This window comes from Rattus norvegicus, chromosome 1, assembly GCF_036323735.1.
Source record: "Rattus norvegicus strain BN/NHsdMcwi chromosome 1, GRCr8, whole genome shotgun sequence".
Lineage (NCBI taxonomy): Eukaryota > Metazoa > Chordata > Mammalia > Rodentia > Muridae > Rattus > Rattus norvegicus.
Genome location: NC_086019.1, coordinates 188,901,423 through 188,927,601, shown reverse-complemented (window position 1 = coordinate 188,927,601; position 26,179 = coordinate 188,901,423). Strand labels below are relative to the sequence as shown.

At 43.7% G+C, this 26,179-nt stretch overlaps 1 protein-coding gene and 1 long non-coding RNA gene across 2 annotated transcripts in view; one reads left to right on the top strand and one right to left on the bottom strand.

Moving 5' to 3' along the window:
- Nucleotides 1-4,183, top strand: part of LOC103691232 (uncharacterized) — a 32,403-nt gene extending 28,220 nt beyond the window's left edge. The window contains exon 2 of the long non-coding RNA XR_010063153.1: nucleotides 3,014-4,183. This is a non-coding gene — a long non-coding RNA (uncharacterized LOC103691232). The remainder of the gene's footprint in view (nucleotides 1-3,013) is intronic.
- LOC134478859 (large ribosomal subunit protein eL13-like) overlaps nucleotides 1-26,179 on the bottom strand; it is a 254,697-nt gene that overhangs the window by 26,055 nt on the left and 202,463 nt on the right. The gene's annotated exons all lie outside the window — the stretch shown is intronic.

Here is a 26,179-nt window from a genome sequence, read left to right as displayed (position 1 = left end):
ACAACACCTTACATAACTGTTCCACGTTAATTTTAGATTTATTTATTTTTGTGTGTATGTGCCAGATTGAGCACACCGCATGCATGTGCAGGTGCTCACCGAGGCCAGATTGTCCTGGATCTGAGTTATACAAAATTATGAGCCTCCTGATGTGGGTGCTGGGAACCGAACCTGGAGCCTCTAGAAGAGCAGCAGTACTCCTGACCACTGAGTCATCTCTTCAGCTCCTTCACCCTATTTGTTTGAGATAGGATCTCTTACAGAGTCTGGAGCTGAACAGATTAGCTAGACTGACTAGCCAGTGAGCTTCAGACATCTGCTTGCCTCTGTCTTCCAGGGCTTGGTTCCCAGGGAATGCTGCCCTGGCTTTCCTCTGGGAGTTTGAGTTTGGACTGAGGTCCTCAGGCTTCCACAGAAAGCACTTGCCCCCCCTGAAGTCAAGTTTTAATGAACAATAGAACTGGAGGGAATATAATAGGAGCAGCACATTGGACAGAGGGTGAAAAAGGAGACAACATGGACTGAACACAAACTGCGACACAAAGCCACAGAATTACTAAGTTCTACAATGCAGATTGTTTGTAATAGGAGTATGTGTGTCTGCCATTCTGTCTTGTGGCGATAATCATCAGATAGAGTTCTGAGAATTTGGAGGTAAGCTATGGGTCACTAGGATGCTGAGAAAAGGATGAAGAATTAGCTTTCTGTTGTTAATTTTTTTTTTCATTTTCAGGACTGAATTTATGGTTTCTATACACTAATCAAGCACTTTACCATACACACAATGTTGTGTTGAATAAAATGGACTATGGTCTCTTGTTTGAGGAATGCTATGGGAGAGATAGACAATGTACACAAATAAACACATATGACCTCGAGTTGTCATAAGTGTGGCCATAGATGTGGCCAGACAGAATAACAGGGAACACTGTGACAATGAGGGGGGATGTAGCATGATAACCCTCCCACACTGATCTTGCTTTTCTTGCTAGATGGCTCAAGCAAGTGCCAATCCCTGGGCCTTTGCATTTAACTGCTTCTGCAACGGTGCTGTCACCCAGATCCTGTATGATTCACTCCCTCATTACATCCTGGTTCAAAGTCACTTTCCCAGAGACTTTGACACTGGCTTGGCACTCATAGTATCTGCCTGTATTTAGAGATGGCTGCCTGTGCTTGGGTTATGCTCTATCCTTCATACCACCTGATATTATTTATCTAAGCATTGCATATGAACCTTCCTACATAGATAGATAGCTATCTTCTTAGGAATAAACTGCATGTGGGCTGAGAAACCAATTACCAAGAATCATAGCACTCTGCAAGGCTGGGCAATGAACAAACTGTCTACCCTCACACAGCTTCCTTCTAGTTTGGGAACACAGTTCACAGATGAACTGGGGTAAACTACAAGAAGGGTGAACATGGAAGATAATCATAATAGAATGACACACTGTGGGTGAGGAAGGAGGGTTTGTGGAGCCCTCATTGAGAGAGACACATTTAAGCAGCGGTGCAGCAGAAAGCAGGACATGAAGGGTCCTAGATATGGAGAGATTCAGTTGCCTCACACAAGGTGGCCTAAAGAAACAGCAATGGTGCTGTTGCAACTTCCACAGGGACTTTGGGATTCATTCTGAACAGCATGAAAAATCTCATGAGATGAACAAAGGATTTTAAAAGTAACTTTTAACTGAGGTATAATTTGGCTTCAATGACATGTTCCTATGTTGAATGTTCATTCAATAGCATTTGACAAATGAAGATAACTGTGTAACTGTCACTCACATTGACAGAGGATATTTCCATCAACCCCAAAGTTCCTATTTGCTATTTCCCCATTACTCCACAGTCCATTTTGCACAACCACTGGTCTCATTTCTATCTATATAATTGAATTTGTGTGTTAAGATAAATGGAATTACATAGAGTACAGGTTATGTGTATACCCTTGTGTGTGTGTGTTTGTGTATGTGCATTTGTGTGTGTACACATGCACATATGTGGTGTTTAGAGATGGAATCCAGGACCTTGAGCATGCTAGGCCCCTGCATTGAGTTACACTCTGGCCCTAGCATGTACACCTTTTGCATCTGGCTTCTTTCTTTCATAGTTCTAAAATTCTTCTATATGGTGCATTCAATCTTGGTTCTTTATTACTATGAAGTATTTCGTTGTAGGAATATACTGTCATTTGTTTTTTATTGGTAGATATCAGTTATGGGGACATATCAGTATTATGAACAATACTATGCAGAGAAGTCAAGATATTGCCCAATAGAACAAAGTTAGAAAGAAACAAAAGGTGAGCTCACCAGACTGCCTGCAGAGTCTGTGTGCAGTGCATGAACCTGAATATACAGGCTTTCCTGACCTGCTCTAATTAGTCAGACTAGGTATGTGTGTACATATGCCTGTTTGTACACTATAGCATCAATATAGCATCATTGCCCAGTAGCTATAGGGTATTTATTACCTGCCCATCTATATCTGTCTCTCTGTCTCTCTGTCTCTCTCTCTTTCTCTCTGATGTATTTAGCTGTCTATTTTCTTCTATCTTCCTCCTCCTCCTCCTCTTCATCATCATCATCATCATCATCATCATCATCATCATCATCTCAACTCCACCCATGTATTCATCCACTGATCCATAAAACCTATGGTATTTGTTTAGGTGTACAAAAGTCTTCTCTGTTCCTTGTATTTCATAAAATCATGTTTGGAAGCTGTTATTTAGTTTAGATGTTTTAATATACTCTTATTAATTCTTTGAGAATGTCATAGGTGCATGTACAGTTCATAATTTTTAATCATCATGGCATTCTGGGATCAAAGTAATGCCAATAAATTACAAGTTATCTTGCAGGATGACACCCTCAGGTTGAACACGCCTCACTTTCTATATGAGGTCTTGTGGTCTTGCTCTTAACTTCTGTTCAATCAAGAGCTTGTGTTTACCCTGGCTGAAGCTTAATCATATACTCCACTCAAACTTTTTGTTTCTTTTTTGTAGTCACAAGATTTGTCCCTAACCAGCATGAAGAGAGTAGAAGCAGTTGGTGTAGTTCTGGATGCACCGTTTCCTTCCCTTCCTGGTCACACAGCTGGATCCTGCTTTCCTACTTTCCAAGGTTACGTCCAAGAAATGAAGTTCTGCCTCTTAGAGTGAGAGAGGATCAGGGTAGAGAGGTCTTCCCATAAGGTCCGATGCTGAAGGAGCAGTGTTCCAAGAGTCTAAGTGGGGAAGGCACAAACAGAAAAGTGACTGTCTAGAGCAGATCCTTCTGTGGACCCAAGCAAAGCAAACTTACTGTGGCTGTCTGATGAGATGTTAGAATTGCTCATTTCAGCAGGGAGTCCACATTGACTGACAGACCTCATCCTCTTTTGGGGGAGGATTTGGTCTTTACCCCTGAGTCCTTTCAGTTAACTTAAGGGCTTAACTACTAGCTCCCACTTGCTGTGTCTCTATTCAGCACTGACAGCGTGAATATCAGCAGGGAGTTAAATACTCTCCGTCACTTTTACAAGTTCCAGTTGCTTTAGAATGGATATGTTGGAAGGACTAAGAGAAGATTGCATTTAATGGAGTGGCCAATGATCAAGACCCAAGACCTGGAAACAAAAGTGAAAGAGACCCTACTACCTATTGCATCAAGTTCTCTGTATCCTTAAAATTCGGGATCACGTAACTTATCTCAAAGTTCAAGTTCTTGAGGTGCAAATGCCATTGGTAGCCCCCTGGGCTTTCAGCTTTTAGTGGGCAAGGATCTCATGTCTCACCACTGCCTTTTAGTCCTTCAGTAGACTCTAGCATGAAGAAGGCCATGCTGCACAGTGGTTAGGAATCCCAAATCAGGTAGACCTGTACTGAGTCTGCTGCTCCATATCACCACCCGGACGACCATGAGCATGTTTCTCAACTTCTTCTGGCCCAGTTTTCCTTATCTATAATATTCCACAGTGATAGGACTGATGTCACAATTGGCTAGAAGGACAGCATGAAGACACTGGGTGTCCCCATGTCACATCTCGGTATGGTACCTATATGCAGTAGCTGCACAAATGTTAGCTGTTATAATTAGACACTGAGTAAATGCCCTCTGAATTGCTACTGAACTGGACGGCCAGATCCTGTTCAAAATCAAACATACAAACAAACTGAAATGACTCCGAGATCTAACACACCTTGTGTTTGTGCTGTCTAGGTTAGTTTGTCTGAATTTATTTGAACTGTAATACAATTACCAGCCACAGAACAGTCTGTGGCTGGGCTGCCTCTCTTCCTCCTTTCTGTCCATTCTATTTGGCATGTATTGATGGCCATTCAGAAAGAATGCTTACTCCCTGTGCAATCACATTTCCGGAAGGCTCAAACAAGGAAGGATGGTTGTATGATGAGAAAATTTTATTAAGAGATTATTTAATGTTATCGATAACATTGCACCAAGAGTCAAGGAAAGGCACTAATCGATAGATGCCTACATCAATGTTTAATCTACTTCCAGCCCTTTGCGGGGGTGTTTAATTAGCTTGTGATTTGGAAAATTGCATGGCGTACACAAGGCAATGCATGTTGTGGAACTAAAGGCAGAAGTGATTATTTTTGCTCCCACTGTCTGATGAAAAATGTCTGGAAGATGCAGTGATGGGTAGAGAGCAGACTATGGTGGGTCCAGAGGCTCTTGCTCTGCAATTCGTGCTTCTTTATTCCATGTTTGTATCCTTTGTGTTTTGTTCTCACCCTCTGGGGCTGAGTTGTTCCTCATTTTGTGGATGATGAAGCACACAGTGTGTTTCAATAGCTTGCTCTCAGCTTCGCACTTGGTAGCTAGGCTAATATCCTCCACTGAGTCAGCTTCTTAGTTCTGCCATCTGGAAAAAGTTCCTTAATGTAACTGATCCATCCATGTTACCCAGGACTCAAGGGGATGGCAATGAGATGAGAAAATGTCTATCTGGTGGGCATGGAAAGGGACAGGCAAGATAGTGGATCCCCTGGTCCCAGTAGCTATAGTGTTACCACGGGAAATAGAATGGGTTCTGTTACTTGAAAGGATGATTGAGATTAAAGACAGGATTGAAGTTAGTTATAAGAAACCTAGAGATGGGAGTAACCTGGATGGATCAATACCCCCTGCATAATTCCAGGCTTCCTTGGAAGTATAATTTGGGGAGAAGGCATGGAGAGAGGAAGAAAGGAGGAGGAGAGGAAGGGACAAGGATGGATAGATAGATAGATAGATAGATAGATAGATAGATAGATAGATAGATAGATAGATAGAGGCAGGCAAATGATGTGGTCAGAGTTTGCTTACTTTAAAGAAAGGGACCTTAGGGCAAAGAAAGAGTCAGCTCCTCCTAGTTGGAAAAGGCAAGAAACCAAAATCTCTCCTAGAGCCTTTAGAAAAAAACATGACTCCTGCTAACACTTGGACGTTAGCCAAGTGTCTAGTTACAGCAGCAACAGAAAACTAATGCACATACCATCAATTATCTCACATGATCACCTCTGTCTCTGATGATGAGAAATTTCCAATCTGCTTAGGACCTGGTCTAGGGAAGCAACTGGGCCATATTTATCAATAGGTGAGATAAAAGGTGGTAAGAGCTCACCTCCAGCTTCTACCCTTGGCCTTTATCCCTACTACAAGGGAGAACCTGAGCACAGCTGTTCTCTGACTGTGCAAGTCCTTTCTTATCTCTGCCTGCTGTTCCTTATGGTGGCCAGGTGGTGGTGTCACATGGTCAAGCATCTACCAAAGGGAAGAGGGACAGAGAGGGTCTTAGTGAAAGTGGGCTACAGGCTCTGACTAGTTTGCCCACACAGGTAATACTCCTATTGCCTCCCCAATCTCTTCTCTGTCTCTCTCTGTCTCTCTCTGTCTCTCTCTCTCTCTTCTCTCTGTCTCTCTGTCTCTCTGTCTCTCTGTCTCTCTGTCTCTCTCTCTCTGTCTCTCTCTGTCTCTCTCCCTCTGTGTGTGTGTGTGTGTGTGTGTGTGTGTGTGTGTGTGTGTGTGTGTTGGGAACAACTGGTGATGGTATGTGATAGTGCATGTGAACAACCTTAGGTGCAGTCCTCGCCTTCTACTATGTTTGACATGAGGTATCTTGCTATCTTGCCTGAGGCTGCTAGCTGACCAATAGGCTTCTAGAGTTTTGCCTGTCTCCATTTCCCCTCTCCCTTTAGGAGTGCTGGAATCACAGGCATGTGCTACCATATCTGGTTTTACACTAGGGTTCTAACTTAGCTCCTCACACTTGTTCACCAAGTGCTCTGTCCAGTGAGCCTCGTTTCTCTTGTTTCTTTCATTTCTGTGTTCCTGGGAAGCACACCATGCCTCACACTGAATGCCCTACTGCTGAGCTGCAGGGTCAGGCCTGTCCTTACTTTTTATTTTTAGACAGGTTATCAACAATTGCCCAAACTGGTCTAGAACTTGCTCTGAATCCCAGGCTGACCTCAAACTTGGAATCCTCCTCTCTCAGCCTCCAGAGTAGCTGTGGTTGCAGGCCTGTCCTGGTGAGCTTACCTTGTTTTCCATTATTCCCTATGTTTATGATTCCTTTGGGGCTCTCTTGTGGTGTGAATCTGCTTTAGACGGCGTTTCAGTACATATCTCAATGTAAGCTTCAGGACACCTTAAACCTAAGACATACCCACTCCTGTGTCCACTGTCCTCCCCTCCCCTCCATCGTCTACAACAAGGTCAGGGGCTCCTTCAGTGCCACAGGGCTGGAGTGCAGCTTTGTTTCTGAGGAACCAATTCCTCTGTATATGGACATCTACTGTCAGCGAACTGCGTCAAGCCTTGAGTTCAAAGAGAGACCGAGAACCAGGTCAAGGGTAGAAGCCTATGCCCCCATCAGTAGGCAGGACACAAAAGGACATAGTGTCCTTTCAGCCACTTTTATTTTATTCTGTTCTGGGTTCCTAGAAGATTGACAGCTGCCCACCAAAAGATATAGAACTAACAGTGTCTAATTTGGGTGCCCTACCAACCTGACAACCAGGGTTTTGGGAACAGATTCAGAAAGATCAGGATATTTCCCACAACATTCCCATAATCAGCACCATTGTAACGGCCAGTCCAACTGCTCAGCTCCAACCAGGCTGAGCCCTCTCCTCTAGGAAGACTTAACACTCCTCTAAGCAGCTGTAGACTTCAGTAGTTAGAGTCAAAACAAAAAGATATTCATGAAGAAGAGGTGTCACAGTCCCCTGCCTTGAAGATGACATCTGGCCTGTCAGTTACCAGCTATGTGCTGCTGAGAAAGCCACTTAATGTCTCTAGGTGTTGGTTAGCTCATCTGCAAAGAGACAGTGGGTTTTGTGAGTGACACACCGAAAGCTGAGTGCCTGCAGGCTGCCCAGTGCTTGCCCATTGCTCACCACTGGAACACAGGTAATACCCAAGGAGCCTGAAAACAGTAACTCTCGCTATATTTTTCTCTACCAAATGGCAGATTTAAATTTTATATTAATTAACTAATTAGATATTTTGAGTCAAGATCTCACCAAGTAGTACAGCCTGGCCCGGGACTTCCAATTCTCTTATCTCAGCCTTCTAAGTGCTGCCTTCAATTATTTTTAAATGATGAGTGAGTGAAGTGGTAGCCGTAGTTTCTGAGTCACATCTAATCTTTCCTGGGAGCCTCAAAGCCCCTGACTCCTACGGGGTGACTTCACCAATGGGCTTCTTCCTGCCATTGTCCAGATGCCCCTCCTCCCTGCCTGTTGAGCTATAAGATTACAAGTGCAATCGGCTCCATCGCTGTGGTGAATTACCTTGTTCTTGCTCTGTTTGTCAGCAGGAAGGATTTATGGGGGGAGAGAATTCTTCCTGGAGACTTTCATCTTGTGTGTGTGCACAGGCTCACCCCCCAGCCTCCTCCCAGATCCCATCTATCAGCTGCCCTAAGTACATATATATTATCCCACCTGTGCCCTCTGATGCCTTTTCTTCCTCTCTTGCTTCCTTTGAGTCAAACACGGGTAGAGGTTAATGGAGAAGATGTGTAACCCGGTTGGCTTTGGCAGCAGAAATCTCCAAGATGCTTTAGAAATGTGCCTTCTTCACATTCATGGGTGTCCCGAGCTGAAATATGGTCCCAAAGAGCCCAGGAAATAGGCCCCATCCTCTTTCCCTGATAGAATTGAGCCATCTTTTTCCTAGTTGCTGCCTGCCACCCGTGCTGGAAGGTTAATCTCTTCCTCCTCTCAACTAGTGCATTTATCATAGGGAAGTGGTCTGTGGTGCAAAATATTGATCAAAGGCCTGCCAGGTCCTCTGCTGGGTTGAAATTGAGTGTTGCAGTCAATCAGTTGCCTGGCGTTTGGTGGTGTGGAGAGCACGGTGACCTGCGAGTGTGGCAAGGCTGATGGATGGAGCTGAGGGACTAGAGACTAGGGGTAGGGAGGAGGTCTCTCTGATCGTCTCTTCTGATTGGCTCGCAAAGCAGGTGTGGACACTGTTGCTGAGCAGGATTGGGAATCACAGGAGGGTGATCTTGCCAGCCTCATGTCTTCATGCACACGCGCGCGCGTGTGCGCGCGCACACACACACACACACACACACACACACACACACACACACACACACACACCACTATGGGAGGAAAGTGTCTACCACTAAACTTGCAAAACCAGCCAGAAGAAAAATTGGAGTCACCACTTAAGTTATAATGGCGATCAGAATATTCAATTGCTATGGCAGAAGGGACCATACTGTGAGACATTTGTGGGAACACTGATACCTCTTTGCACAAACTATGGTGAATAAATTATTCTAGATTCCCATCAGTAATTTCCCTCCTCCCCCTGGCCCAGCATTCTTTCCTCTCTCACCCTATTTCTTCCTTTGCATGTATCCAGGGTGCTGCCAGGCACTTTGCTGGGTTCCGGGAGTAAAGAGAAGTTTGGAGAACACTGCATCTTCCCACATTGTTTCAGTTCCTCAGTCCCGTGAGCAGTGACTGTCTTTGGGATGTTTCCTTATAGCTTCCCGTGGGTCACACTGAGGCAACACAGAAGGCACATGCCTCTGCTAAGAGAAGCAGCATGGCCAGGTGGGCTTCAGGGAAGGGGGGGGGCTTTTGAGCAGTGGTTTGAGAGAGGGATAAAAGTACGTCGAGAAAGGCGTGATGGTGAAAGCACGCATGCAGAACGAACCCATGTGCAAAGGAGCCTGACGGTAATTTCACATGGCTGACTTAACGACCAGCCCAGAGAGGCAAGAGGAACCATGTGACGAGCTTGTCATGTGACAAGTTAAGGATGTTGTTACAAGAAGCAAGCGGGATCATGTAAGCAGAGGGTTTACCATGGTGCTTGGCATAAAGTATGTACTTGAATGATAACAGTCCCTATAATAACTGGAATAATTGGGTGTAAGCAACAGAGGGCCAACTGTATCAGTCCGTCTCACATAGATGTTAGATTTCTGGGTAGGTGAGGAACCAGCATGTGAAGTGGCAATATGGGAAATCCACAAGACACACACAGTGCAGCAGCCTGAGGAATGGCAAGACTTGGGGAGTGTTACTCCATCAAGCCTGGATGGCACAAAAGGAGGGAGGTGTTGTCATATCCAAAGGGCATGATTGGGTGACACTGTTGTAGCCCACTCTTCATAACACCATCATCAGGGCCAAGAGAAAAGTCCTTGCCTCCCTCTTGTCTCCACCAGTACTCAGTATTGTCTATGGGCACAGGGAATCTGAAGGCCTGGGAGACAGAGACAATGGATGGGGAAGACCACACTTCCTGGATGGTAATGCAGCTGCCGAGTACTTCGCAGGCAGCCACGTAGTTTACATGTTCAGTGAAGCCAAGAGTGACATCATCAGATGATAGGCATGAGACTGGCTGCAGGAAATGTGACCTTCCAAGTTCCCCTTCGCTTTGCTGTCTATGGTGCTGGTTAGAAGATCCTAAGACCCTGAGCATGTAAGCTCCATTCAGCCAGCTCAGCAACTATGTGGAGGGAGAGGGTATGTCTTCCAATCTGAATTGGGTCTTATTTTTCTTTGGTAAAACCACCCTCCCTTAAGTATTCTGAGACTCAGTTTCCTCATCCTTAAAATGGAAGCACTACCGATCCCATCCAGGGAAACAGAGCAGCTGGAGCTCGGGCTTTGGAACTACACTGTCTGGTCCCAAGTCCCAGTGCCTTTAGATGTGTCTTGCTGACTCTCACACCACATACTTCTAAGGTGATTAGAGGGTAGATCAATGCTTCTCAACCTGTAGGTTGCAACCCCTTTGGGGATCCAATGACGCTTTCATTGGGGTTGTCTAAGACCATCAGAAAATACAGATATTTACATTATAAATATAAAAGTAGCAAAATTGCAGTCATAAGATAACAACAAAAAATTGTATGGCTGCCGGTCAGCACACCATGAAAAACTGTACTAAAGGGTCCCAGCATTAGGAAGGTTAAGAACCACTGTGGTAGATTATATGATATAATGCATGAAAATTCCCCTAGCAGGAAAAAAACTTAGTAAGCTTGTTAAATATTAATTGATATAATTTTTATTATCATTGATGGAACTATCATCACTGTCATCATCATCATTATCACCACGACCATCAGAGTCTATTCAGATGGATGAAACCCTTTGCTTTGAGTTTTAGAAGGAAGAGCCTTCCACATTCCTAGAAGCTTGCCTCAGCTGTGCTGAGAGTGGTACCCAGGTACAATGCTCCCAGCCTCTAGTCATAGTAGAGGAGCACACCAATTTGTCTCACACATCCCATACCATTCTTTTGTTTTGTTTCAGTTTTGCCTCCTTCCTGATACTGTTTCCTGTTGATTGCACACTCTCTCAAGTTGCTGTTCAATAGAGACGGCCTGTTTCTCTTGCTCTGGGGAGACCAGGTAGCCGTCACCTACTGCTCTTATCCGAGGTGCTCAGACTCCCAGTGCTCACCAGTGGAGATGCAGCCTTAGGGTACTTGGCAGGCTTGATGATAGCGTTAGGGACAGGGGAGATGTGCTCCCCACTCAGTCTCCCACACTGCAATGGGATTCTCTTTCCTAGAAAACATCATGCTTAGAAGAAGGGGCAGCAGACTGCCTTTTATTTTCTTTTGCTTTGTGAAAGAACCAATTGTCCGTGAAATCAAATAAAGGTGAAATACATATTGAAATACCGTGGGCCTGCTAAAAATCGGTTAGATGAAAAAACGAAACTCAGAAGCCCTGCCAGTCCAGGCCCCTAAGATTTATAATCGCATTACATTGCTTGTAGTGTGGCAGCAACGGCCACAGAAACATAAGTGTGTGAGTTTAAAATACAATTCTGGGCATTCTGGTGTGGTGCAAAAACCTTTCCAGCAGAATCAGGTGACCACATCCAGTGCACACTACCCATCTCTCGCTGGAAGACTTCATCCCGGCAATGAAGGAGTGATATTTTATACATACCAGCCGGCATCAGTTTTGATTTTCGGTGATTGGTTGATGAAGACTTTCATTTTAATCAGCTGATTCTCACAGGTCTCCTGTCTCTCACTGCAAGAAGATATTCACCTTCCCCTTGTCCTGCAAGGAGAATATTGAGCTTAGACCCCCCCCCCACACACACACACACGCACTGCTTTTCACATGCTGGCTGTCAGATCCCCACAGTGCACTATCTAGTCCTCAGAGGTGAAGTGTGGGAAACCCCTACCTTGTAAAATGTTCTGTCCAAACAAATCTAGAGATTGCATCATGGAGCAGATGGTGGCAACACTGTTAGAAGCTCAGGTCACTGGGTGCTACTGAGGATTGGGAGTTCCCTCTAGGTACCCCTTGTTTTATTGCTGTAATGAAAGCACCCTGACCAAAAGCAACTTGGAGCGGAAGGGGCTTATTTCAGCTTATACTTCCACATCATAGTCCAGCCTGAAGGAAGTCAGGGCAGGAATTTAAGGCAGGAACCTGGAGGTAGGGACAAAAACAGAGGTCATGGAAGACCACTGCTTACTGGCTTGCTCCCCATGGCTTGCTCAGTTTGCTTTCTTAGCACCCGGAACCACCAGTCTAGGAGTTTTACCATCCACAATGGGCTGGACCATCTCATACCAACCACCAACTAAGACGTTTCAGGCTTTGCATGCATACTCCATGGCTTGGCTTGTTCACAGTGGTTAGTGTACATGGCCACCAGAAGATGCATCCAGGAATGTTCACAGTGACACTGTTTATAATGGTCCAACTATAAAGGAGAACATGTCTACTCTAGAACCATATATAAGGATACAGCCCCAGAAATGAACAGAATGTAAATATGATAGTGTCAATACAGTGAATGAATAGGTGTGAGATACCCTGCCCAGAGGATACCCTGCACTCACTACATATAAATCTCGAGAGCAGATAGAACATCTTTCAGTACTGTGACAATGACACTTTCAGCAGCAGGTGCTTCCTTATTTGTTCCTGACTCTGTGGCAAGCTGTAACTGTGCTGGGAGGGATGGTGAGTATCTTTCGAAGCTGGGTCACAGGCAGGATATGACTTCACCCTGGGGTTCCTCCTGGAACGCACACTGTGGAATTCTGAACTTTGGTGAGGAGTTTTCCTACCAGCAGGGGCTGGGCTGGAGAGAGCATACAGGCATAGAGGTATTGGTGGGCCCCCAGCTATTGTTTGAATTTTTCTACCCTAATAAATTCAGTGCTGAGCCTTTGAGCTGCTCCCACAAAGACAGAATAGAATAGGACAAAGCTTGTATGCCCTGACTGCAGGGGCCAAAAGCCAAATACAATAAACCAACCAAGTGAAAAGAGGCAAAACTAACCAGTGGTGTTAGAAGCTGGGAGCATGTTAGCCTAGAGGATCAGTTAGGGAGCAGAGCTGGCAAGGCCCTGGGCTTCAGTGCTCCATATTCACCATGTTCATGTGTAAATCTGTGGACATTTACTGGTCTGCACGCCAGTGTTTCTCCTTCCCTTCCTCCTTTCCTCCGTCTCTTTCTTTCCCTTACACCTATCTCATTTTCTTCTTATAGATATTTATGTTTCTATGTGTCATGCTTCTATAAAAAGAACGTGTGCAGTACAGCAGGAGTTAAGCTCTGGCCCAGATCCACCTTAGTCCCTGGCTGAGACAGAGAACTTGAGCTGTTGCTGTGCTCCTCTGAACAATTTGCTCCCAAGGAACATAAGCATAGAAGTCAGAAGAGGCTCTGGGACTCTCACACTAGTGAAAAGACCAGGCATCAGGCACGGCTGTATTCAGAGGCTTGAATGATGTGTCTGTTCTTAGTCCAGGCTGACTTTCCCTAGGGAGAATTTACTCCTCAGTCACAGATGGGACACAAAGAGAGAACTCAATCTCCTGACTTCTTCCCATGGAAGAGGTGACATCTTTCATCTGATAAGTCAAAGTGGGTCATATACATTTTCCTGGGTCATTTGATTTTGCCCAGGAAAATGTAATATTGTGACTGCCCAGGACATTGTCAAACATCAGTGTGCTATTCACACCCTAGTCACATTAATGTAAGCAGAGGAGCGCAGAGTGTAAGGCCTGAGCCTGACATTCATTGCCTGTAAATTGGGTTGAATGCTGAGCCACCCGTGTCTCCCTGAAAATGAAGCTGCATGTTTTTTTATGAGTTATGATCCATCTATTTTATTTAGGTAAATAAATTTATAATTCCAGGAATACAAAGATATCAAATTGGGTGTTTTAGAGTCACATGATTTTGAACCTAATGCTGGAGGGTTTCTTAGTGCAAGATGGAGTTTCTCAGGGATCTAAGTCCTACACCTGGCCGATGGCCTTGCTCAGGTTATAAACTTCTAAATATGTACCTGACTGACTCTAAAAAGAGGAAAAGGGAGGGAGAGAGATTAGAGGGAGGGCTTGCTTTACAGTCTCCTGCAGCGTCTTCTCACCTTCTATTTTAAAGATGATGATAAATGAGGCTCAGAGAAATTGAGTGATTTCCTTCAAATCACATATATGTTGCCAGCTGGTACATGCAAAGCCGTCTTCTTGCATGCAGCCTGTCATGCAAAGCTAACTACACATACCTGGGGTTCTGAAGCCCATTTTGGTAACCCACACATTTCTGTGTTCTGGGCTGCCCTTAGCACTGTAGGAGTTTACCAGCATTTTGGGTTTCTACTTGATGGACTCTGGGAACTGCTACTCCATAGCCTTCAAGCTGTGGCAATCAAACTGTCTGAACATTGCTGAAAGATCCCCCACAGAGCAAGCACTCTAGCTGAGAACCACTGTTTCTACAACAGTCACTACCCAGTCTTTGACCTGCACCAGCCATCTGATTGATGGGGGGAGGGTCATTTCTATAAGCCCCAGTTTCCTTATCTGTAAAATGGGAATCCAAGCCATAGCAGAGCATGCGCCTAGCATGAGTGAGATGTTGCGCCTTACTCCAGCTTGGCCTGGACAGTATCTGTCTACATCATATGAACAGGACAGTTGGCAATTAGCTAGTATCTTAAGTGCTTCCTACCTGGCAGGTAAGGAAATCTCTCTCACTAAGTTGCATGTGATTTTCCAGAGAGGATGTTTTATATTTGGCAAATTAGACACATACTGAATTGCAAATGAAGACAGGCATTTGGGGCTACTCCTGTTACCTAATTAGTACAACTCCATTGACAGCCCTGGCTCCTTCAAAAGACTCTCCCTGGGATGTGGGCCTTCTGCAGAGCTGGCTGAGAACTCAACATAGAGTCAGATGTCCGACATCAAACGTTTCTGTGTTCAGAAATGAGGCCAGGTTCTCCAATGCAGAGCGCTCTCAGTAAATGGTCCCCTGCTTATTAAATTCCTGCAGTGGCCACTTTAATTGGACCCGCCTCCCCCACTTGGCCAGTCAAGGCTGTACTGCTCTATTGTGGTTTGGGATCCCAGTTGGAGGTGATTGCCTCTGGTTGCCCGACTTCCTTAGAGATGACTGGCTGGACCCTTACTGGCTCCTCCGACCCTGAATATATACAGATCCACTGAGCCAGCTTTTTAATCCCCATATAATTAAAGTAAACCCACCCTCGAACAAACCCATAACTGTGTCCCTACTGTGATCAAGACAGCTATCTCTGTCCCAGGGTCTTAGGAGGAGCGGCTGATCACTAAGTAGTGATGGCAGCCTTGATGGCCCTTAATCTGTGCCATTGGTCTTCCTGATACCTGTTGGAGGCCTGATCCAAACACACAAAACTGAGAGACTGAAAGGTGTCCTCCAAGCAGCAAGCATCCTAGGATGCTGTTAAAGCAGAGTCTCAGCAGAGGCCACTCTGGGGTCTGAATGCTAAGAGCCACCTGCGGGTATGTGTCTTGTCACCTACTTGGTATTTAGCAAACAGGTAGCTAGAAGACTTTTGAACAAGGGGCATGTTTCCAGATTCCTCTGGTCCCAGTTGCTTGGTGGTCACATTCACACCACTGTTTCCTTCCTGTGTGCTCCAGGCAAGTGCTAACTGCTTGCTTTTTTGTTGTTGCTGTTTGTTTTTAATCTGTTTGCTTTTGGTCAACTTGACACAAGCTAGAATCATCTAAGAACAGATAATTTCAGCTGAGAAGACACCACCATCATATTGGCCTGTAGCGAAGTCAATGGGGCATTTTTAAATTAATGATTGAAATGGGAGATATCAGCTCATGGTGAGTGGTGCTAATCATGGGTAGTAGTACTGTATGGTAAGAAAGCAGGCTGAGCAAGCCATGGAGAACAAACCAGTAGGCAGAGTCCCTCCTTCACCTCAGCTTCTGTTTCTGACTCTAGGTTCCTGTTCTCAGTTCCAGCCTTGGCCTCCCTCGATGGATTGTTATCCAGGAGATGCAAGTCAAATAATCCCTTTCTTTCCCAAGTTGCTTTTGGTCATGGTGTTTATCACAACAATACCATGCTCAAGATAAGGTATATGCGTATGTGTGTGAATGGGTAGGTGGGTGGGATTGACTGACTACCTTCCTCCAGAGAGGGGCTGCTCTACCTGCAACCGAACCCCTCAAACTGGATTCTAACTATTCCCACTGCTCTTACATTTGTCTGCCCTGATCCATTTATCCTCTAAAACTGTTGAATCCTGCTTTCTTCCCATCTTTCCTCACCAGCCTTCTGGTGTCTCATCATGAATAAAGTCATGGGCACCTTGCCATTTACTCTTGACTCTGTCGGTCCTCCAGAGAGAATGGTGCTCACACAGGTGCTAAGTACTCATCCAATCCAACATAGTCCTGTTCTTCTCTAAGCCAATCTGAGGGAACTAAGCTTCTAAACAGGCCTCGTACAGTCAGTCACAGGTCTGTGTGATTCTAGGGAGTCATGATCAGTGTGTCTTTGAGATACAGAGCACACACATCCTAGAGATGCTCTTGTTCTATCTCATATAAGCATAAGAAATTCTTTGCACCACATTTGAGCTCTTTACGTGTAACAAAAATAGGTTGTAGAAATGCTTGTAGAACAAATGTCCCAGAGAGAACTGGGATTGCTCCAGAGTAGGTCAATGAAGCTCAAGTCCCATTTCAAGGAGCCTGAAGAATGTGGAATTCCTCTGTCACTGAGAGAGTCATGTCTATGGAAACCTAGTCCTTGGTGTGCACAGAGAATATGGTTGATACCCAGCAAGTGGGTTTCCTAGGATAGAGGTAATGATGTTCACAAGGCCCTTCATCCCATCCTTCTATTTCAGAGCTAGGAAAACAGTGGCATGAAGACTCAAGGTCATCACGGACATTGGAAGAATCTGGGAACCTAACTTGGCCACATTTTTCTGTGAACTTAGAGAAAGAATATCCTCCTTCTGTACCTCTATTTTCCCATCTGTAAAATGCATACAGCACAACCCAATCTTGGAAATCCTAGATCATATCTAGAATGTTGTGCTTGTCCTACTGACCCCTTACTGTTGTTAATTTTTATTCTGACAATTTTCTATTTGTACTGTGCATTTGTAATGTACAGTGTACAATGCACTGTGATGACATTCACCCCAACCCTACTGCCTCCTGCTGTCCCTTCCAACTCTTACCAATCCCCTAACTCCCAACTAGACCTTGCTTACCTCTTAACCTGCTCCTGGTTTTTTCCTCCTTCCCTTCCTTCTTTCCTCCTTCTTCTCTTTTTACCCTCCTCTCTCCTTTCCTCCTTTTCTCTCTTTCTCTTGACTCCTTTTGGTTGTGTTTCCTTCCTTCTGTGCAAAAGAGAACTTGGAATTAATTTAATCTTATTTTCATAACATAAAAGAGAGAGAAAGGACTTGAAGATGGCTGTTTGCTGAAGTGGGATTTGCTCGGTGAAGCTCTAGAGCAGGAAACCAGTCCTTGATGGTGAAGCAGGACACAGACTTAGTGAACTCCTCATCCCTTTTAGCATGCTCTTGCAGGTATTTTCCTGGTAACAGGGCATGTATGGCTGTCATAGACACAGCAGAGGTCCATGTGAAAAGCATCTGCAGGCTTCCATGGGATGCTAGAGGGATGAAGGACAAAAGTCTGCAGAACCTTTGCTTCTATAGACTTCACTTGTGACTTCCCAAGAGCAATAGACTCCCGGGTTATAAAGTGACATGACAGGACACCACCCAGGAATGCTAGGCATGGAGGCAATTCATGGGGGAGGTGATGAGAGGGGAAATCTGCAGAGCGATTCTTGGAGATGTTAAAATCACAAAAAGCTAATTTTCAGCAGTAAGATGGACAAAGTAAAACGAGAAAATGAAACACACCAGGGTGATGCAGACAGACACTCAGCAGGTGACAAAAGCCGCATACAAATAGGACAGTGTGACTTCAGGGTCAGGCACCAGTCCCAAAGAGGCTAAAATTCTAGAAGATCAGAAACTATTTTTGTCCTAATGATATCTAACTCATCTAGTACCACAGCCATAGCATCTGACCCTGCTAATAGCATTTTATAGTCTTTTTCCCATTCTTCCTGATTAACACCATTGAATTTTAAAGAATGGTAACTGACCCAAAGAAAGTTTCCTTGTGACTAAAGATGGACAAACAGTAAGGCCCTGACCAATAAGACACAGGCAGAGTACTATTTGACATAGCCTGAGAGCTGACCACCTTTACTGTTTCTTTTTTCTGGTTGGAATGTAGGTATAATAGTCAGGATACAGCAGCCATCTTGTGACTAAAAGAAAAAAAAATATCCTTGACCCCTCTGGCCCCACAGTCCTTCAAAGGACTCCCTAGGCTCCTCCTAATGTTTAGCTGTAGGGCTCTGCATCTGCCCCCAAAGTTGCTGGGTGAAATTTCTCTGATGACAATTATGCTAGGCTTCTGTTCCAGCATATCGTTTAGTTAGGACCTGCTGTAGGTCAAAGGAGTTGTGGCTGGATGGTTGTCCCAATCCCTCTACTTGACAGTTACACGTGATGGTTTGTTCAGGCATCATGTCCCATATAACTAGTATTCTTTGCTATGGCCCACAGAACCAACTGTTAGAATTCATGGGGGTTTTGAGATTAGGGAGATTGTATGGGTCTGACCTAGGTTTTCTGCATATATGTTATAGCAATGTAGCTTGGTGTTCTTGTGGGAATCCTAACAGAGGGAGCATGGGTTGTCACCAAATCTTGCTTGCTTTTTAGACTCTGTTCTTTCTACTGGGTTTCCTTGTCTAGCCTTGATGTGATGCTGGCGTGTGCCTGGTCTTATCATAGCTTGCTATGTTGAGTTTGGTTGATGTCTTTGGGAGGCCTGCTCCTTTCTGAGGGGATGAAGAGGGTAGTGGGGGAAGGTAAATCTGGGGGAGAGGAGAGGTGGAAGGAAGAGACTGGGGGAAGGGGAGAGAGGAGAAACTATGTCAGGATGTAATATATAAAAGAAGAATAAATTTTCAAAAAAGTAAAGAAATACTTAAAAATTAAAAAGAAAAGGAAATCCATGCTAAGATAGTAAAGTACAAAAACAAAATAATGTGAGTTCTCTTGGTGGTGCCATGCAGTATCATAACATTTTCTTGTTTTATAAAGAAAAATCTTTTACTTTAACTAAACTACTGTTGTATCCAGATGGACATCTGGGTAATCCCCTTTAAAGATACACATTCTGTTATTTAGTTCTTACGACAAACTTGCAAGCTTGGAACTTGTCTTAATTTGTTTTCTGACCTATAAGTTATTTCTGAAGTTTGCCTTGGTATTGGAAATATCTCTCTCAGCATTGGAAAAATATGTTATAGTATATATAACATTATACATAAAATTATATTATATTATATTATGTTATATGTGTGTGATTTTGTGTGTATGGTTTCTTTAGCTTATAGTTCTGTTTCTTTGAAATTTAATTAAAATGTAATTACATCATTCCTGTATCTCCTTCTTCCAAAGTTTCCTATGTCTTCCTATCACTTCTTCTTAAATATATGACATCATTTACTCTTTCACTCTCTTTCTCTCCATATATATGCAACTTGTTGAGTGTGCTAGCTGTTTTTATGTCAACTTGACACAAGCTAGAGTTATCAAGGAGGAGGGAGTCTCAATTGAGAAAATGTGTCCAAAAGATTGTGTTGTAGGCTAGTCTGTAGGGAATTTTTTTAATTAATGATTGGTGGAGGAGGACCTAGATCTTTGTGCGTGGTGCCATTCCTAGGCAGTGGTCCTGGGTTCTAGAAGAAAGCAGATTGCACAAGCCATGGGGAGCAAGCCAGTAAGCAGCACTACTTTATAGCCTGTGCATCAGCTACTGTCTCTAGGTTCCTGTCTATTCGAGTGCCTGTCATGACTTCCTTCCATGATGAATAGTGATGAGGAAGCATCTCTATTAATTCTAATATCTAATAAAAATTTTCCCATTTTGCTTTGGCTATAGTGATTCATTAGAGCGATAGTAAGTTTAAAGATGACACTGAGCCAGAGTGTTGCTTGTATGTATATGCTTTAGTGCTGACCACTTGGCATTGGAAAAACAGTCAGGATGTTCATCCTGGGGGAAGATTAATTCTCTGTCTCTCAGCAGTCATTAATTGTCTATAGATCTTCATCTAGGGTGGTCTTTTGAGTTTTCTTCCACCTATGCTGGAAGGTTAAGTGGTGTTGGAGCTGTTCAGGTCTTGCTTACACAACCATGTTTCATGTGTGTAGCTTCTCTGTCATAGCTAGGAAGCACAATTTCACAGCAGATCCCTGCTCTTTGGGCTCCAGTAATCTCTCTGCTTTTCCTTCCGTGGTGTTCCTTGAGCATAGGGATTGTGTCGTAGATATATCAGCTGGATCTGAAACAATGAAATCAGTTGACATCTGCATTTTGACCAGTTGTGGCTTTCTGTAATGATCTCTGCTTCAAAAAGAAGCTTCTTTGATAAGCATGGAGATGTATGCTTATCTGTGGGCAGATGTAAGAATAAAGCCTTCGAATGAAGTTGGAAATTATGCTGGTTTAGAAAAGTGGCAGTAGTAGGTTATCTTTTAAGATTCATCACCTCCCTCAAGAAGTGTAGATGGTTGACTTTATAGTAGCAGGCATGATTTCCTCTCCTGCTGATGCAGAAAAAGCCTAAAGGTCAATAAATAAATAAATAAATAAATAAATAAATAAATAAATAAATAAATAAATAACCCTAAAAGACTTCAACATGTCTTCATGACAAAAGCCCCGGAGAGTGAGTGTATGACTAGAACCTCAACAAAACAAAGACTGTATATGGCAAACTTATATTCAACATTATCCTAAACGGAGAAAACCTGAAGCAATCCCATTAAAACCACGAGTTGAGGCAGGATTGTCTACTGTCTTCTCTCCTCTGTAATATGCTGTTCAAAACACCAGTTAGAGCAATAGGACAAGAAAAGTAATTAAAGATATGCAAACAAGAAAAGAAGAGGCAATTTTATGTCTATCTGCAATACATACCATATATAAGAGACTTAAAAATTTCTACCAAAATATTCTAGGACCAGTTAAGAGTTTCAGCAAGATAGAACACAGATTCAGCTTATAAAAATCAGTAGCCATTCTGTACACCTAAAACAAATGTTCTGAGGAAGAGAGCAGGGATAATTCCCAATCATGACAGCCTCAAATGAAACAAAATATTTAGGAATAAACACAATCAAGGAGGTGAAAGTCTTCTGTAATAAAACTTTAAATCCCCATAGAAAGAGATGAGGAATACTCTACAAAATGGAAAGACCTCCCATGCTCATGGGCTGGCAGTATTAATATTGTGAAAATTGCCAATCTACCGAAAATAATTTTACAAATTCAATGCCACCTCAATCAAAATACCCACAACATTCTTCACAGAAGTAGAAAAAAAAATCCTCAATTGACATAGAATCAGAAAAGGCCCTGGATATCGAAAGCAATCTGAATGAAGAGAAAGAATAATGCTGGAGAAATTACCATTCCATATTTCAAGATGTATAATAGAGCTAGTGTAATAAACATAACATAGTACCAGCACACAAACAGATACAAGGACCAACAAACAAGAGAGAAGACTCACACACCAGTACAGAGAACTACACCCATCTGATATATGACAAAGATAATAAAAACATACTCTGGAGAACAGACATTGTCTTTAAAAAATAGGGCACAGAAAAGTGGATGCCTACATGCAAAAGAATGAAAATGGATCCAAGTCTATCAATCTGCATGAAAATAAACTTCAAATGGATGAAAGGTCATACATGTGAAAGTTGAAAACCAGGAACTGCCAGAAGCAAACAGACATCACCCTGCAAAATGTCGGCTTGGGAAAAGATTTTCTGAATAGGACTGCATCTGCCCAGAAGTGGGACCTTATAAATTAGCATATGGCTCTTGAGGATAAGAGGTCCAAAAGCATGGTGTGAACAGTTGCTGGACATCGGTGAATGCCTCCCACTGTATCAACCCAGTGATGGAGCCACATGCAAGGAAAAGCAAGTGGATGAGCTCAGGTCCCTCTGCACTGGTGCTATGGTCTTACCTAAAGACTGAACTTCAAATGCCATTAATGAATGAATTAGAGGGCTATGGTGAATTAAGAGTATAGCAGGGCAAACCAAACTATAGAAGCACCCATAACCTCTCCATTTCACAGATGCAAAAAATAAAGCTCACAGAGGCTCAACTAGCTGTCTCAAGCTAACCTTGTCTCATTTGTTCTATGTCATCATGTCTCTTCAGAGTTCATGGGAAAAAAATTTAAATTTAATTCTAATTAATCTCACTCATTAATTAGGTTCACAGAATCAATGCATGTAGGATAGAGGTAAGGAGAAGGCAGGGAAGGAGGCCATTCTCATTCATGTTCTTGATTTAGTCTTGAGAGGCATAAAATTTACATTGTAGGACCCTTATCTTTTTCCCTCCCATTGTCTGCACCCATTGGCTGGAGAATGCCCTCAGGGATTGCTGGGAAGGTGTAGTAGTGGGAGATCTGTGTTAGACAACTTCCTGTCACTATGACCAAATATCTGACCTAAGCAAATAAACGGAGGAGAGATAGATTAGAATAAGATTTTAGCCCACACTGCTTTAGGCCTGTGGTGAGGCAGATACATTATGCAGATAGGAGACAACAGAGGAAAGCCTTTTGTCTCATAGAGCCAGAAAGCAGAGGGCATGTAAGAAAGATACCAGGAGCAGTCACTTTTAACTCTACCTCACCCCTGAGGTTTTCACCACAAAGTTATCACACTATCAGTCCACCACACATCCACCCATGGGTCAGAGCTTCACGATCCAATAACCTTCCCACATTCCCCTCCTCCCCCCAGGCACTTGCAAAGGGAACTAATACTTCATGCATTATATGTGTAGGCTATCACAGGGTCATGATGAGTGCTCAGAGAGCAAAGACCCTTGCCTCCCTCTGTGGAGCTTCAAATGAGAAACAGAACATCTCTGCCTCCCTTCTCTCTTTCAAGAAGAGGCATATGACTCCTGGAGCAAACACAGAGGTCCATCACTCTCGGCAGACATCAAATGCTTTGCACTCTCAATGGATTTAAGGTTTTATAAGGCCCGAAAGGCAGGACTTCTTATCTTCCATTACACATAGAATAAAACTGGGGCTCAGGAGGTCTGGATGATCTATCCTTAGGTCAGAGTTAGGAAATGGTGGAATTGAACTCAAATGCCAGTCTTGACCTTCAGCCATCTTGATAGTCAGCTTCCTATCAGGAACCTGGAAATTGGATACCTCATCCAATTTAGACATCAGGAACTCAGCATTGATCAAAGGGGCAGCAAACACGCACTGCTCTGTTTGTTACCGTCTGAGAAGGAACCAGGCAAAAGGATCAATGCCTGAGACCCTGCATGCCTCAGTCTCATGGCAATTACCTTTGTTCCCATCTCACGTGTCTCTTCTCATCTGTCATGCTTCTTTTCCTGTCTGTTTTCCTCTTTTTCTTGTCTCTTCCACATCTATCACTTAGAAATATTTAGAAGTCTGTCTGCTAGGTACCAAGTTCAGTGCACGATGCTTATCACCTTACAGAGATGAGGTGATTTTAAGGCTGTGATCTTTAAAATTTCCCTGGGTCACAGGACACAGCACACAGACACCCAGAGAGATGAAAGGGAGGAATCTAATGTAGCTTGGGACAGGAGAAGTCTGGGGAGATGTGTGCATATGCACACGGGGAAATGAACATTAAGTATCTTCCTAACACTCTATCTTTTTTATTTTTTTTATGACAGGGTCTCTCAATAAGCCTGGAGCTCATGGATTCAGCTACACTGGCAAGCCAAGAAGCCCCTGGAATCTTCTTCATATACCTGTCTTCCTAGGACTGGGATTACATGTGTGTGCTGCTGCACCTGGCATTTTAACATGCGTTCTGGGCACTGAAGTCAGGGCCTCATGCTTGCACCGGAAGCGCTTTGCTTAGTTACCCCTTGTGCAGACTCTTAACTATATTATATCTCAGTTTGTCTTCTGCAGATTGGAGATGATGGTGACAGTGGTCCCCATCTCATTGATCAGACTTCAAAAGGAGATCACTGAATGTAGCAAAGTTCCTAATAGCGCTCCCAGCAAAATATTCCTATTCAGTAAGCTAGAACTACTATGACTGAAATAATTGTCCTTATAATTGAGGTGCAGGGCTTGCTGTGGGAATCTATGAGGTTTTAGAACCCAACTTACCATAATAGACTATGTAGTACAATAGATATATCTGGGAAAAGTAGGAGGGAATCTCAATTGAGGAATTGCCTCTACCGGTTGGTCTATAGGCAAGTCTGTGAGACTTTTTTTGGAGACAATATCTCCTTATATGGTCCTTTCTGGCCTCAAGTTCACAGAGATCTGCCTGCTTCTGCCTCCTGAATTAAAGGCATGGACCACCACACTTAGCTTGGGGCATTTTATTGATTAATGACTAACGTGGGAGGGCCCAACTCTCTGTAGAGAGTGCCACTCATGGACAAGTAGTTCTGGGTTGTATAAGACAGAAAGTTGAGAAAGCCCTGTGGAACAAGCCAGTAAGCATGCTCTCCCATGGCTTCTGCTTCAGTTTCTGCTGCCAGGTTCCTTCCTTGGCTTCTCTCAATGAACTGTGATCATAGATATGTATACCAAATATACTTCCTCCTCAAGTTGCTTTTGTTCTTGATGTTAGCAATAGAAACCAAACTAAGTCCCAGATCTTAGCTAAAGAAGCATGCATTTATGGGTCCTTCTGGCATAAGATGAGCTAGCCTTCTTGTAGGCTTAGATTTTTCTTTCAAAATCTACTTCATTCAGGGTTCTCCCTTTAAACCAACTGACCATAGGTAGGGGGGAAAGAAGGTTAATAGTTCCTTGGGACAATTTCACTCTTCATTGTCAGGATACTAGCAGTCCAGCAATCTGGTTTAATAGCAAACACCAAACACAAGTCAGTAGCAGTATCATGACTCAGCAGAAACAGCAAGGCTCTGCCCAGTTGCCATGAGTCAGCAGAATACCAAGAGAAGTTCGTTGGTGCATTTCTCTCAATGAAGCAAAGACCAGCAAGAGCATCGAAGGTTTGCACAGCATAGCAGTGCAAGAACATCCTGTCACTGTTTGTGGGGTTCCATATATACTCTTTCTAAACATCATGCACCCTCTCATGTGTCTGTTTTCAGCAAAATATCACAATCCCTGTCACAAGACAGCTTCCAGAAAAACATCGCAGGACACAACTGAGTTGTTAAAGAAAGCAGAAATTTCCGGGAGAGTTGAAAGTTCAGCCTGGTATAGGAAATCCAAGGCAACTGAATAAAATGGTAGAGCAGACTCTTCACAGAGTGGCAGAGCCCACTGTGAGCCAGGACTGAAAATGGGCTTTGGGAAGATGCATTTACACAGGCATAAAGAAGAGTTATTCCCCCATGAGACCAGAACAGTGGCTGCTTTTATAGAGTCCTTTATGCGGACAAAGGCCCTTCAGGCTATGTTGTTTCAATGCCCAACCTTACCATTCCTATGTGATCACTCCTGTAGGCAGGTTATTTCCGCAGGGCATGGGCACATGTCAACTAGGAGGGACTAACTAATTCCTCCAGAACAAACTTTAGGGGTCCCAGTGGCCCAGCCTTCCACTGTAGCACAGTGATTCCACTAATACTTGGTGGTACTAAATAACTGGATCTTGATGGGGGATTGCTTAATTGTCTGAAGTGTGTCTGGTATATTGAGCTTGCATGCTTTCACCCAAATTTTCCAAGGCAGTCTTAAGCTGTTCCTTCATTCACTAATTAATTGATTGATTGATTGATTGATTCAGTCAGTCAGAAATATCTATGAAGACTTTGAACACAATAGGCCTTGCAGATAGCACAATTATAAGTATTCTTGCCACCAAGGAGCTCCTCATGTGGTGAAGGAGACACACATCCCATGACTGAGTGTGGGCAACACAAAGCTGCAGACTGTGTTTGGGCAGGGCCTGGTGCAGTGTGGACTTGATATTTCTGGATCTATGTTTCTTAGCTCTGGTTTGCTGAGATGGGCTTCACTCTTGGTTAGAATCAGGACCTCCTGGTGGTATAGGTGCACTTGAAACAAACTAAAACAGCTGACTTATGGAGGAGGGGCTTTGCTTGTGCCCACAAAAGTGGGAGTCTGTTTGAACTTCGGGGTTTGAAGGTTGGTTTTGTAAAAGCATGGGGTGCTCCTTACTAAATGGTATCTGAGTAAAGACAGTGTACAACCATAGGAACAAGAGGAATTTTCTTCATGAAGAGGGAAAATTAGAGCCTAGAAAAATGGCAGGGA